At 38.1% G+C, this 13,264-nt stretch overlaps 1 protein-coding gene across 2 annotated transcripts in view; it reads left to right on the top strand.

Moving 5' to 3' along the window:
• Window positions 1-6,086: 6,086 nt before the first annotated feature.
• The window catches only part of Zbbx (zinc finger B-box domain containing), an 84,345-nt gene continuing 77,167 nt past the window's right edge, over window positions 6,087-13,264 (top strand). For both annotated transcript variants that reach the window (XM_013348300.1, XM_026788141.1), the window contains exons 1-2: window positions 6,087-6,162; window positions 8,307-8,397. The gene's annotated coding sequence lies outside the window, so the exon portion shown is untranslated. The remainder of the gene's footprint in view (window positions 6,163-8,306; window positions 8,398-13,264) is intronic.

Genomic DNA, 13,264 nt, shown 5'->3' with positions numbered 1-13,264 from the left:
AAAAAATGAGGAAGACACACAAGACACTATATTGAGCCCTGACTTTCAGGGCAGTTACGCATATGACCCTCATGCACATCTGCATGCATACAAAGCATCGTACAGCAAAACCAAAATTTGGATTATTGCTGTTGGTTATGCCAGAGAAGCAGCAAGTGGTAATTGAAGTTCCAGGTGTCAGCCCACCAGAAGGGAATCGTCTGATGGGCCAAGAGCGTTTAGGGAAGCCTAGGGGACTGCAGACCTCAGAATGTCTTTTGCTTCCCCTGTGCCTTTACATGTTTGCTGCAGCTCTCTTTCTCTGGTATCTGGCATGGTGTGAATGGATGTAGAAAGATCTCCACCTCCTGTAATATGGTGTGTTGATCTATTAGAAACATCTCCTGAGCATTTTCGTCTGTGGATTGTGTTGATGACCCCTTCCTCAGCTTTACTGTCTAATTTGATAATAAAACTGATAGCTTATCCAGAGTTTTAATGAATAAAACTAAATGCAAGGATATGTTTCACAGCTAGCATCTGTGAGTCTCATCTAAGGAGCTGCTGCATGGAGTGTAACTCAAGTTAATGACTAACAATTGAGTCCCAATAGGCCAGCTAGTATAAATTCTTTTAACTCAATGTTAGGAGATGTGTTCACAGATCTTGGAGTGCATCAGAGCTGAGACAAAGCTTTGAAAATAACAAAATTAGACTAATATGCTTTTGCTAAATAACTTGGAGGTGAAAAATCCAAAAAGACTAACTAAAGTTTCAGAAGAGCACATAGTTGAATGTCAAAGTCTTTTCCTATCTACTTACAAATTTAGCCAAATTGGTAGCCTTATTTCTGAGTGACTTGCAGTAAGGTCTTTAGGATAAGGACCAATAACTGGTTTGAACCTAAAGTGTTGAGGTACATGTATTTATTAATGACATAACCATTCAAGCAATTTGAAAGTTTTTATGAGAATTTCTAATTTTTATTAGTTTCAGTACCTGTATGCTGATGACACTTTTGTGCACATTGCAACTGCTCATCATTTTCTAACTAACCAGACCTATATTTTATTTCTATTACTCCCTATTCATATCACAAAATTTTGTGACTTCAAGTTGAATTCATTCCCCTTCCTCAATGGGCCGGCCCACTGTTGTACACTTGTCCATTCTCCCATGGTCCTTCGAGTGTGTGTCAGTGCTGTTTCCTCAAATCTAGCTATCAAATCTAGAGACCACCAGTTTCACTCACAGTTCCTCGCCAGTCACATTTCTTTGATCTTCAAAATTTGTTGAGAGTTTACAGTCTAATCATGTGGCCTCTGCTTTCTGCATTGTTTTACTCTGCACTTGGACCATTTTGTCTTGGACCTATATAACTATTGTTTAAGTCTGCATGTCACTCTATACTTTTGTTTCTATGTATCATGGCCAAAATTATCTTATATGCTTCCGCAAGGATTCCGAGACTCTTATCTTCCTGATTTTAAATGACTGGAAGTTTCCATTATGGATAACTTGCTTTTGAATTTGATCTCATCACAGATTGTTATTCATATCTATCTGACATATAAACTAATTTTGACTCTTCAGAAATTCCACTGAATGATACTAATGCTTTCACATAATCATATAATGCTTCTGTGTCTCATAATTGTTAGAATCATGCACGGCAGAGTAGATGTTTGTCAATTCTCAGTTGAGTTCCTTCATGGTATAAATGATGTCTGTTTCCTTCTTTACACCCATCTTAGGGAAATGCGTGGAATAAAACACGTATTGACTATTACTGATTTAAAAAAGGAGGAATGTTCAAAAGATTCTGTATTTATTATTCAACTTGACAAGCATTCTGTGCACTTCAGAATATGAACATATGGTCTAATGTTCCTCCTCCACTTCAGTAATAATTTCTTTGTGTTACAAAAATTTATTTGATGAAGAATTCTATGCCATGGGTGACAGTTAAAATTTATAATTTTGAGAACAATTTTAACTAAAATGAATCATAGATTTTCTTTTTATGTTTTTTTTTTAAATTACAATGTAATTAAATAAATTCTCCCCTCTTTTTCTTCCCTCCAAACCCTTCCATATACCATTCCTTGCTCTCCTTCAAGTTTCTGGCTTAATTTTCATTTTTGTTTTCTTTCCTTTTATCAAAAATAGATTTATTAAAATAAAATATATTATAATTGTAGTTTCCTATGCCCAAACTTCTCCCAGATGATCTCCAAATCCATATCCTCTCTTCCTTCCTTTTCTTTATCTTTCCTTATTTCCTTCCTTTCCTTTCTTCTTTCTTTCTTCCTTTCTTTTCTTTCTTTTTCTTTCTTTCTTCTTTCTTTCTTTCTTTCTTTCTTTCTTTCTTTCTTTCTTTCTTTCTCTCTTCCTTTCGTCATCTTCTTAGGAAAGAAACAGAATTCTAAGCCCTAAGTTGGATGTCTCCATCAAATTCATCCCCTTAGGGCTAGGAAAACCAGGGAAGAAGATGTAGAAAGAGTATAAGTTCAAGAAGGGATGGAGGACACTAAGAAAATATGAGGGCCTCTAAATCAATATGCTCAAAGCTCACATGCACTCACAGAGACTGAAGCAGCAAGCCCCGGGACTGCATGAGTCTGCACCAGATTCTCTGCATGTGTATTATGGCTTCCACCTTAGTATTTTTATATTTGGTACTGAGGACAATGGACTATCAGCAAATATTTGTTGAAGACACAAATATGTGAACAAATGAATGAATAAATGAATGTTGAAATTATTTTGGCTGGTGATTTGAAGAGTATAAGGTTACAGAAAGGACACTGTGCACAAGAAACCTAAAGGTTTAATCTGGCCTCTTAACATCCATCATTTTACCAGGTTTAAAGGAAGGACCAGGTAAAGTCATATCATTGAATCTACAATAGCAACTACGAAAGCCATGCCGCCATTTTTACTATTTACAAGTACTTTCTATGGGTCTAGTAAGGGTTAGGGACTTAATATGTTTTGTGCTGCTTGTTTTATTTAATACACTACAGGATTGATGGTATAGGTGTACTGGTATGTTATCTGAAAAGTATATTATGGTGACAAAACAAATTTTATAGTATTATACCACAATTTCAAGTATGTCTGACTTCAAAACCCAGATTAAAGCCTTCTCTTAGGCGGAATAATTATACTTTTACCCAATTTGCAATGGGAAAACAGTGAACTCTTTGTCAAGTGGAGGTTGGTGGGTACAGGAGACCAATGGTGCAGAGGTTACCATAGTAACTTTAATGGGTAAGAATACCTGTCTAGTGCTATGATGAATGCATTGTGGCTAAGCGTTCAAGGTTATAGGGGAACCAACTGTAGAATCAATCACATTTTCTACCTGTAGTCTATAAATACAGAAATTTAATGAAAAAAAACCACTATTTAGAGGCCAGAAATAGAATAAAATCACTACAGCAACCTCTCTGCTCAGGACAAAAATGTTTGAGTAGAATTAAGACTTTGGAAAGTAGCCCAGAATTTCTCTAATACAAGCAAAACCAGAAATAGAATCATCATGTGACTGAGTCCATCACTCCAGGGGAATTCCCAAAGTCCCCAAAGTCCTACTGAAGAGATGCTTGTACATCTGTGTTTACTGCTGCTCCAGTCACAATTGTTGGACAAGAGAAGCAGCCTATATTTAACTCAACTAATGAATGGAAAATCAAAATGTCGTCCATAGTCATAGCAGGATTTTACTCAGTTATAAAAAACATGATGGATGGGACTGGAGAAACATTATACTCTGTTAGTCAACCCAGGTCCAGACAGACAAAGGCCATATTCTCTGTCATATCTGACTGCTGGCTTCAATCTTTAGTTTGATGTTTTTAACTTTGAGTGCCTCTGGGAGCCATGAAAAATGGAAATAGAAAAGTTTAAGTAGGAAGAGGGTAGAGACAGCTGATGGAGACAAGAAAGCTTGGGAAAGAGTTAATCAAAAATCAAAGATATATGAAAATCAATATGGAAACCTATTACCTTATAATCTGATAAAATACAATTTAAATGATTATAAGAGACCATACATGTCTGGATAATGTTGCTTCTAACCATGAGTTACTAAACACAAACCCCAATGCCAGATGTAGGCTCTGTTTTTATGAGTATTGACAATCAGGGAAGTCTCAGTTGCCCTGACATCCACATACTCTTCTGTTTTTCTTCTTGGTTGATAAGATCCTTGTATTCATTTGGGTTTCTATTGTTGTGAAAAGAACCATAGAAACTTTTATAAAGGAAAACATTTAATTGGGGCTGTCTTACAGTTCAGAGGTTTAATCCAATATCGTCATTGGGGGAAGCATGGTGGCATGCAGGCAGACATGGTGCTGGAGAAGGAGTTGAGAGCTCTGCATTTGGATCAGCAGGCATCAGGGAGAGAGGAGAGACACTGGATCATGTTTGAGCATCTGAAACCTCAAAGTCCATCCCCAGTCCCACACTTCTTCCAGTAAGGCCATATGCACTCCATCAAACTCATATGTCTTAACAGTGCCACTCCCTATAAGCCTATGGGGAATGTTTTCATTCAGTCCAACACAATCTTATTTGCTATAGACATTACACATTTTGGTTGCATCATATAGATATATAGGGAAGTGAAACTAAGTTGGAAACTTCCTACCTGTTGACTAGCTTTCAGAGTCCTGTAAAGTACGATGACGTTTGGTGGGAAGAAAAAGCAAGGGCCATCTTACTCAGCTCTGCAAGCGACATTATCAAGGTACACCCATCTGTGTGATAGTGGTGTGACTGTTACAGGGATAACCAACAACCTCGTATTAAATTTGAGGCTAGCGTCAAAGGAGACAATCCCTGCATAGTACTGTAAACCCAATAAAACACATGACTTGGTACCTCACAGGTATTAGGGGGAACTTGATACTGTTTAGTTAAATTGGCGTAGTGCTAAACTACCAGAAAAATAACTGTTTACACCTGTAGATGAATGCTACTCTCAGCCTTAATCTCTTTCCATTTAACAACAGCGGATTCCAAGACTCACAGCTTCTCCACATGCTACAGTAAGAGACGAATGAGTGCTCAGATCTAAACAAGAAATTTGTGCAGCCCCATATAAGGCTCAGATAATGTGGTAGAAGACCACCTTCTGGGTCTAATACAGCCCCTCCCTGTAATCATGTACGTACAACAACTGTCATTATCTGACTACAGGGTTGTACAAAACTGGCCCTGTAAACAGTCAGTTGTGGCAAGAGAAGAGTTCAAGGGCCCTAGCTCTCCTGTCTCACTTATAGGCTACGGAGACTCTGTGAGAAGGGCAGTGCTTGTCTTTAGTTTTTGTGCTCACTGGTGACCCCACCAACTACCAGGGGGTTATATCAAACCCACAGATACTCCTGTTAAACTCATTTAGTCAAAACCCAAAAGACTTGAATGTGGGTTGCAAAAGGGTTTTGTAGGGGGGATTGGCTGGGGAAAAGGGGAGATAATTAGAATGTGTTATACACAATATATGAAATTATCAAAGAGCAACTTCAATTAAAAACATTCGAATGCATGATTTATCTGTATTTTTATGTATATGCATGTGATATCTTTATAGATATGTCTAAAATACACATCCTTATGGATAAATTATTTGTTACCTAGTGAATTCTGCACTTGCCAAGAAAACTAGATTCTTGTTCTAATTTCTTGGCAGTCTTTTGAAAGCAGTACAATATTATACATGGGTGAAGGGCTTACTGAAGTTAAACAGCTAGAGTTAATTTTTGGGATTGTCATTTGCTAGCTTTGTAATTTGGTGTAAATTACTTGGATTCTCTGTGCCTTAATTTTCCCACATAGATTGGGTTTTTATGAGGGTGAACTGAGTGGTACATGTAGGAATCTTTGATCCATACTTGCAATGCTGTAGCAGATCAGTAAATGTAGATCCATCCAGGCCAACCGAAAGATCTCCTCAACACATCAACCTGTTGAATATCATTGCAGTTTCCTTCCCAGGATCAGAATTCCCATTCTCTTACCCATCATAGACTCTCTTCCTCCCTCTGGAGGCGGACAACAGCACTACCGAGCCCAGCATTCTGGTTGCTATGGGCACCGATGTAACGCGGTAACCAAGGGGACGAAGGCGGAAGCTTCAGGTGGCTGTGGCAGCAGCTGCAGCAACGAGGGTCGCAGGTGAGTTGAAGGATTAAGGAGGTACACAGCCAGTGGAGGATTTTGCCGTGGAGAGCCGGGCGATAAGCTGCATCTGAGTAATACAGAGCGTGCAGCAGCAGGTGAGAAAGGAGACGCTCCGGGGTTGGGAGAAGAGCATCAGTCAGTCTAGGAGGTATATGCTGGACCCTTGCCATAGCAGACTCCTGGGCTTCCAGACATAGCTCTGGATCAGGAGTTACACGTTTCTAAATAAAAGTCTTTGATCAATGATGTCATTACATACAAGAACCAAGCATGACGCCCAGACAGAGAAAGCCCAGCCTCCCTTAGTTACAGCATCCCCAATTCCCTTCTTTTCAAATGCTGGTCTCTTTTGTCCCTTGAAGCCATTGGTGCCCTGTGAAACATGTAGCTACTGCGGAAACCATCTCACATAATCCCTTTGCATCTTTCTCTCTGCCTGTCTGTTCTCATTTAGCCACTTCTCTCTTGAAGTTCGCTTCTCTCAAGTAAAGGCTGGTAGGGCAGGAGTGCCTGGTTCCAGAAATACCCGAGGCAGTGGATGTTTAAGTCTCTTTATCTTTTTCATTCCTTTTTGATTGTTTTGTTTTGAAACCAAAATGGACATGAGCAGAGACTTTGGCAAGTCGTGTCAAAAAAAAAAAATACTTTGTGGAAGTAAATCTGGATAAGATTAAACTGTGAATTGTTTGCCCTTGGTAATCTCACCTCTTTCCCTGATCCTGTTGTTTGACCTGGCAGACTACACAGAAGCTGGCTCTGATTTCCATAACAATGCCAGGGTCTTACAAATGAATTTCCTAAAATTAGTTTCCCTTTTTCCTTCTTCCCGTATGCTTAACGTTTCCTGCAGTTATTTTGTTTGCTTTTTTGTGTTTTTAATTCCTTCATCAGAACAAACATTCAGAGAAGATTGGTGTAACACTCACCTTGTTCTTTTGTACTTCATACTACACATAGAGATATTTGATAAACATTAGTTGATTGCTAATTTGCATTTTGTAGCAGATATGTAAAAACACAAACATTTGTTGTGGGCCGAAGAGTTGATATTTTTCTTCCTAGATATGATTGTGCAATAAGGTAGGAGTAGTGGAAAATAAAATTTTTACAACTTAGTCTGAGATTTTTCCACACTGTCAGATATGCAGAAACTGTGACAACACATGGAGATTTGAAGATCAATGAAAAGCTGCTTCACAAATACCTAGGCTACCTAGAAAACAGCATCTATTTAAGTAGTTATGCAAAAATAGAGTCAATGATAATAAATGAAAACATACACAGTTTCTAAGGAGAAGATTTCCCTTTTTCTTTTGGTGGAGGAAGCAGTAAGAAAGTCAGTCTTCCAACAGCTTAATGAATTGAATAATGGAAAAATAGATCAGGAGACTAGGAGGAAGGTGATACTTAATAGAAAATATTAATCTTAAGTGCCAGCAGAGTACTAGAGTCATAGTTATTGTATGTAAAGTATTCCTTAAAATATTTATTGCAGTGTGTGTGTGTGTGTGTGTGTGTGTGTGTTACATATGGAGGTCAGAAAATGAGTGCAGAGAAGTTTTCCTCATTCCACCATGTGGATTCCTAGGCTTGGATTCAGCCTATTAGTTTAATTGTCAAGAGCTTCTAACTGGTGAGTCATCTTGCTGGCTTTCGAGAACTAGAGAAGCAACTGGACACCCGACAGGTATTAAATATGTCACTATAAAATTTTCAAGTATGTAATCTTCTAAAGTGTGAAAGGTGATGACTGGGACAGAGGAAGTAATATTTACCAATAAAACCTTGAGTGTGTTTAGACATTTAGATTGTTATGAATTTGACTTAATGATGTTGAGAGTAAAGAACTGTAACTAGGTTTAACGTCTTAAGAGCAGCTGCCAGGACTAGAACAAGTAACAGAAGAGTAGTTCTGGTTATTTCACCATCTTCACGTGCTTAATGATCGAATGCCTAAAACATGCGTGGGAAAACAGTAACGGCGGGTCATACGAGAACAGATGTAGCTGATAAAATATTAAAGGGCCTGGTTTCTGAAAACTGTAATCTAAAGATGTAAAAATTTCATTGTGGTTTGAAATCATCGAACTTTTTATTTGATCTTAATAATTGCTTCCTTCCCATTGTGTTTTCCATAGATTTTAAAGGCAGCTAGAGAAGTGTTTACGTCTACAGAGTCCTCACTACTTAAAGGGGGTCTTCTGACTTGAATAAGGTCTAACATAAGATGTAAGTAACTTAAATTCAGTATTCTTTCTCATCATTTTTAACTTTAAAGTGTCCTAAAAGACTATCTTACGTTGCTATCTAAATACAAACCTTCCCAGTTGTTTAGGAAAGCATTGGTGTAAAATATTGGGCTGTGTGTGTACCTTCAGTACGACTGAGCTGTGCCCTCCAGAGATCCTGAGTGGATAAAAAAGGCTGGAAATCAGACCGCCTGACTGATGTTAGGGCCTGTCATGGGCAAACATGACATGTGCCACTCAAACCCAGCATCTTAGGCTGGAGATCATCTATGATCTCTTCATCCCTTACACTTTTTAAAGATTCGGCACACGGATATTAAGTAAGTGTTAATATCAGATTTATTGAAATTTAGAGTTAACATTACTTTAGTACTTTGAAGTGTTTGTTTTCTAATAAACTTAATTTTTATTTAACATTTCTTTCATAAATCTCAGATTTCCTTGGACTATTTTACCCAATGAGGAAAAAGCATTTAATCCTCCCCCAAAGAATCTAATCATTAGATACTTTATAAATATGTTTTAAAGTAAAAAAAAAATTAAACATTTTAGTGGTAAGCTCTTAAATTTTAGTGTATAAGGTTATTTGAGGCATAAGAAGATTCAAGTAACCCACAAAGGAGTCTTGATTATGGCAGGGTATGTTCATTCATGATCTACTGACCATATACAGACAAGGATAGCTGTGAGCATAATCCTGAATTGTAAGGTCACTTAAACCATTATGTGCTTTTGAGTTTCTCATGTAGCTTAACAACACAGTTCTCGAGTGTTAACTTTTTGGATTATATTATCATTTCTCAAGTTCAAAAGCCTGGATAATTCTGCAGAGATGAAATGTTCCTCAAAGTTTTCATTCTGTCAATGGAAGAGGGCTAAGTTCTTTGGAAACTTGGGGCGCCTCATAGCACCATTTTTTCTTGTTTCATGATCATTGTACATTCCTTTCTTCCATTGTAGTTACAAATACTCTCCATTCTGCTGGTCCCCTGGACTAGTTTCTCTCTACCCACAGGGTCCTGTTCACTAACTCCTGTAGGCCGCTTAAGAAATAACCACTTTAAGACCTAATATTAATTATATACTCTTTGGCCTATTACCTCAGGCTCCTTATTAACTAGCTCTTACATCTTAAATGAACACATTTCTATTATTTTATATTTTACCACGAGGCTCGTGGTTTGTTCCCGCTTGCTTTTTGGGTGGCTACATGGCATTTGCCTAACTTTGCCTCTTTTCTCCCTGCATTCGGTTTAGTTTTCCTCTTAGCTATATTCTGCCCTGCCATAGGCCAAAGCAGCTTCTTTATTAACCAATGGTAATAAAACATACTCACAGCATACAGATCGGTATCCCACATCATTCCATTCTGTGGCAATAGAGTGATTGGATTTCTTTCCTAAAATGAAAACATGTGTAGAAACAGTATCAAACTCTAATAGTAGATCTGGTATCCAGTTTGATGCATAAATGTTGGTGAAAATTCATCTAGATGACAATAAATTATGCGAACAACCTAACCAGGTAAAGGAAGTACATGTGAGGTGGTTTCCCTCCACCTGTAACTCAGTTCTGGGATATTTGGTGACCTCTTCTGGCTTTTGTGAGCACTTCACATATGTCGTGCACATACCATGCATATGTACACTCAGACATACACATGTAAATAAATCTATAAATAAATAAATCTTTAGAGAAAAAGAAATCATTGGTATCCTGCAAATTTTATGTTGTGTCTCCAGCTTTATGTTTTGCTATTTATGATTCAGACATTGTTATAGCTTTGCCATCTTGAGGAAGATGACTAATCATTTGTTGACTTTACCCAAAGAAACAGAGAGAATAGCATGACTCACCATAATAATCTTTCATTTTTATGCACGCCATAGATTGGCTTCTGTGCACGACTTGATAAACATTTAATTGAAAAGAAGCCTCACTAACTGCATTCAGTGAAGTGAAGTGCCCTCTGAATAAGACTGTTTATTAGTTAAATCACATTATCATCAGAGCTGTAAATCTGAATCATCTCATTCTAATGAGATTTACAGGCCTTTCTTTCATCCTTTGTATGGATAGAATCAATCCTTGTGTGGAAGTTAAACGTCCTGCATATGCACATGCCTAGAGAGGCACATCCCACAAAGGTCCTAATGTGCAAAGGAAATTAGGACAACAGATTATTTTGATGAACCAGAAGCATTAACTCCGGGCATCTTCTCCTGTTCTCCTTTGGATGGTACTTACATAAGTTTAGGATTTTATGAAGTCATCCAGATAGGAAAGAAGGCTAGCAGTTTGATTTCCTGATTAATATAAGGAGGTGAGATGGACTGGGTGGACTCTATCTTACTGTCTGGTAATATTTCTGAAAGAACTGCTTGTTTTATTCCTCTCTCTCTCTCTCTCTCTCTCTCTCTCTCTCTCTCTCTCTCTCGTATGTGTGAATATATATATGTGTGTGTGTGTGTTTGCGTGTGTGATACGAATGTGTATGTACACTCATTCATGTTGTTTATCTTTCTCTATCTATCTCCTCATCCTAGTCTGAAGTAACATCTCTCACTGAACTTGTAGCTCAGCCAGCTGGCCAGTCATACTCCAGCATCCTCCTGTCTCAGCTCCACCCTGAGCCCCAACATTGGCATTACAGACACACACCTGTTCCTGTCTTTTATGTAAGTACTTGAGATATGAAAGAAGATTCTCATACATCCTCAGAGAATACTTTATGAATGGAGCAGTCTCCCCGGTACTCCTGTAGATGTTTAAAAGATACTTTTTTATAGCCCCTGCTTGATATAAATACACAAAGCTACTTTCTACAGAGATAATTCTTAAAGGTGGAAGAGTAGATGAGCATTTCTTTTGCAAATATTACACTCTCCCCCCCGCCCCAAGCAAACCAGGTATTTGTTTTTTATTCCCTAGATACTTTTAGATAGCATGACAGTTGCTTTAGCCTTTAGAGACAAGACTTGGTGCCTGAGTGGGAGACAGATGCCTTCCTAGACTCTTTCTTTGATCAGAATGTGCATAGTCCCACAATATTGTAACTATTCTGTGGACTTTCCCTGGACAGAGTCTCTCTGGGGTAGACATTATGCTTTTTGTTTTGTTTTGTTTTGTTTTGTCCAGTATAAGGGGCATGTAGAATAGCACAATTTCATGTGATGGGACCATGAGAAACAGCTAGAAATATTTTTGTTAGTTGAAATTATAAATATACCCCATGGCACAACCAGTATATTGCATGACATGCAGCACTTTTGTGATTTTGCTTTTGTACTGAAACATTCGAATTATTTTCTTTGCACTTAGTGGCTTTTCCTTATATTATTGTTGGTTATTTGTATGTCTTATATTCAGAATGTCTATTCAGACTTTTTTTTTTCATTTTTAAACTGGATATAAATATTAGCTTTCGTGTGGTGGGATTTCCTTGTGTATCTGGAACACTGATTCCTAATCAGATAGTTTGCAAATGCTCTCTTTCATTATTTTTGTCTTTATTAATTAAATTTATTCATTTAGTTTTATATCCTTACCACAGTTTTACCTTCCTCCTCTCCTCCCCTACCCTTTCCCCACCTCACCCGTATTCCCCTTAATCCACTTCTCCTCTGTTTCTGTTCAGATTGGGCTTGTTTCCTCTGGTGTCAACATAGCAAGGCCTATCACGGTGAGGTAGGACTAAGCTTTTCCTTTGTATTAAGACTCCTAGCAATAGTAGATAGGTAGCCTGAACTGGCCATCTCTTATAATCAGATTGGTAACTACTCCAACTGTCTTCCCGGAGACTTCACCCAATAACTGATGGAAATAGATGCAGAGATCCACAGCAAGCCCTGGGCTAAGCTCAGAGAATAACATTGAAGAGAGGTAGGAAGGGTGGTCTAAGCCTGGGGTGATGGTGGTGGTCATGGTCATTACCACGGAACCCACCAAAACCATTAACCTGGGCTGGTAGGAGTTCACTGACTCTGGAACATATTTTATTTTTAAGAGGGATAGAATCAAATCGACCTATGAACTTGTTGGGTATGTGACTGGCTCTATAGACAGTTTTAAGAGAAGCATTCCCAAGTCATTGTGAAGAGTGATCATACTATTGAGATTCCATGGCAATTCTGCAGAGGAAGAACCTCACCAATTGGTTTGATTGTGTGGATTTCCATGTGGGGATGGAAATTTCTATGTTGGTGCTGTCCTTAATTTTTCGAACAAACTTTTCATATTCATCTTCTGTGTTTCTCTAAAAAAAATTTCATCAATTCTCCCTTTCTGAGGATTAAATTTTCCATGCTTGAACTATGCATTGTATAGTACTGACTGGGCTGAGGCTCAAGTTCAGCATTAAGCCTGGCTGTCTCAGACTCCCAAGACCTTGATTTTGGTTTCTGACACTGAAAATACAAAAACCAGTCCCTCATCGGCTTCATCTTCTCTCTGTTCCCAGGACGCTGTTCTCTAGAAATTCTCTGCTCATCACCCAAACTGAATCTGTCATTAGTCCTGTCCTGAACTACTTTTCTCTCCCCCATAGTATGGAATGATTATCCAACTGATGTTCTGATCTCCAAACCCTTTGTTTCAAAACTTTATTTCAATGCGAGTCAGCCTGGATTCTTTCCTGTATCATGTCTATAAGTTTTATGGCCCTTATTATTTTTCCTTTGTTATATGGCTTTTATATGCAAGTTTATATGCTCTCTTTGACTTTAAGCTATTTGAGCTCAGAAACAAATTTTCTTAGGCCTTGACTCTTCTTACCTCCCAGTTCAGAGCCATGAATACATTAGAGTTCTAGTACATATTTATTGAGGTCCTGGACACATAGCATTAAA

This window comes from Microtus ochrogaster, chromosome 1, assembly GCF_000317375.1.
Source record: "Microtus ochrogaster isolate Prairie Vole_2 chromosome 1, MicOch1.0, whole genome shotgun sequence".
NCBI classification, from domain to species: Eukaryota; Metazoa; Chordata; class Mammalia; order Rodentia; family Cricetidae; genus Microtus; species Microtus ochrogaster.
This window is presented reverse-complemented; position numbering and strand designations above follow the sequence as displayed.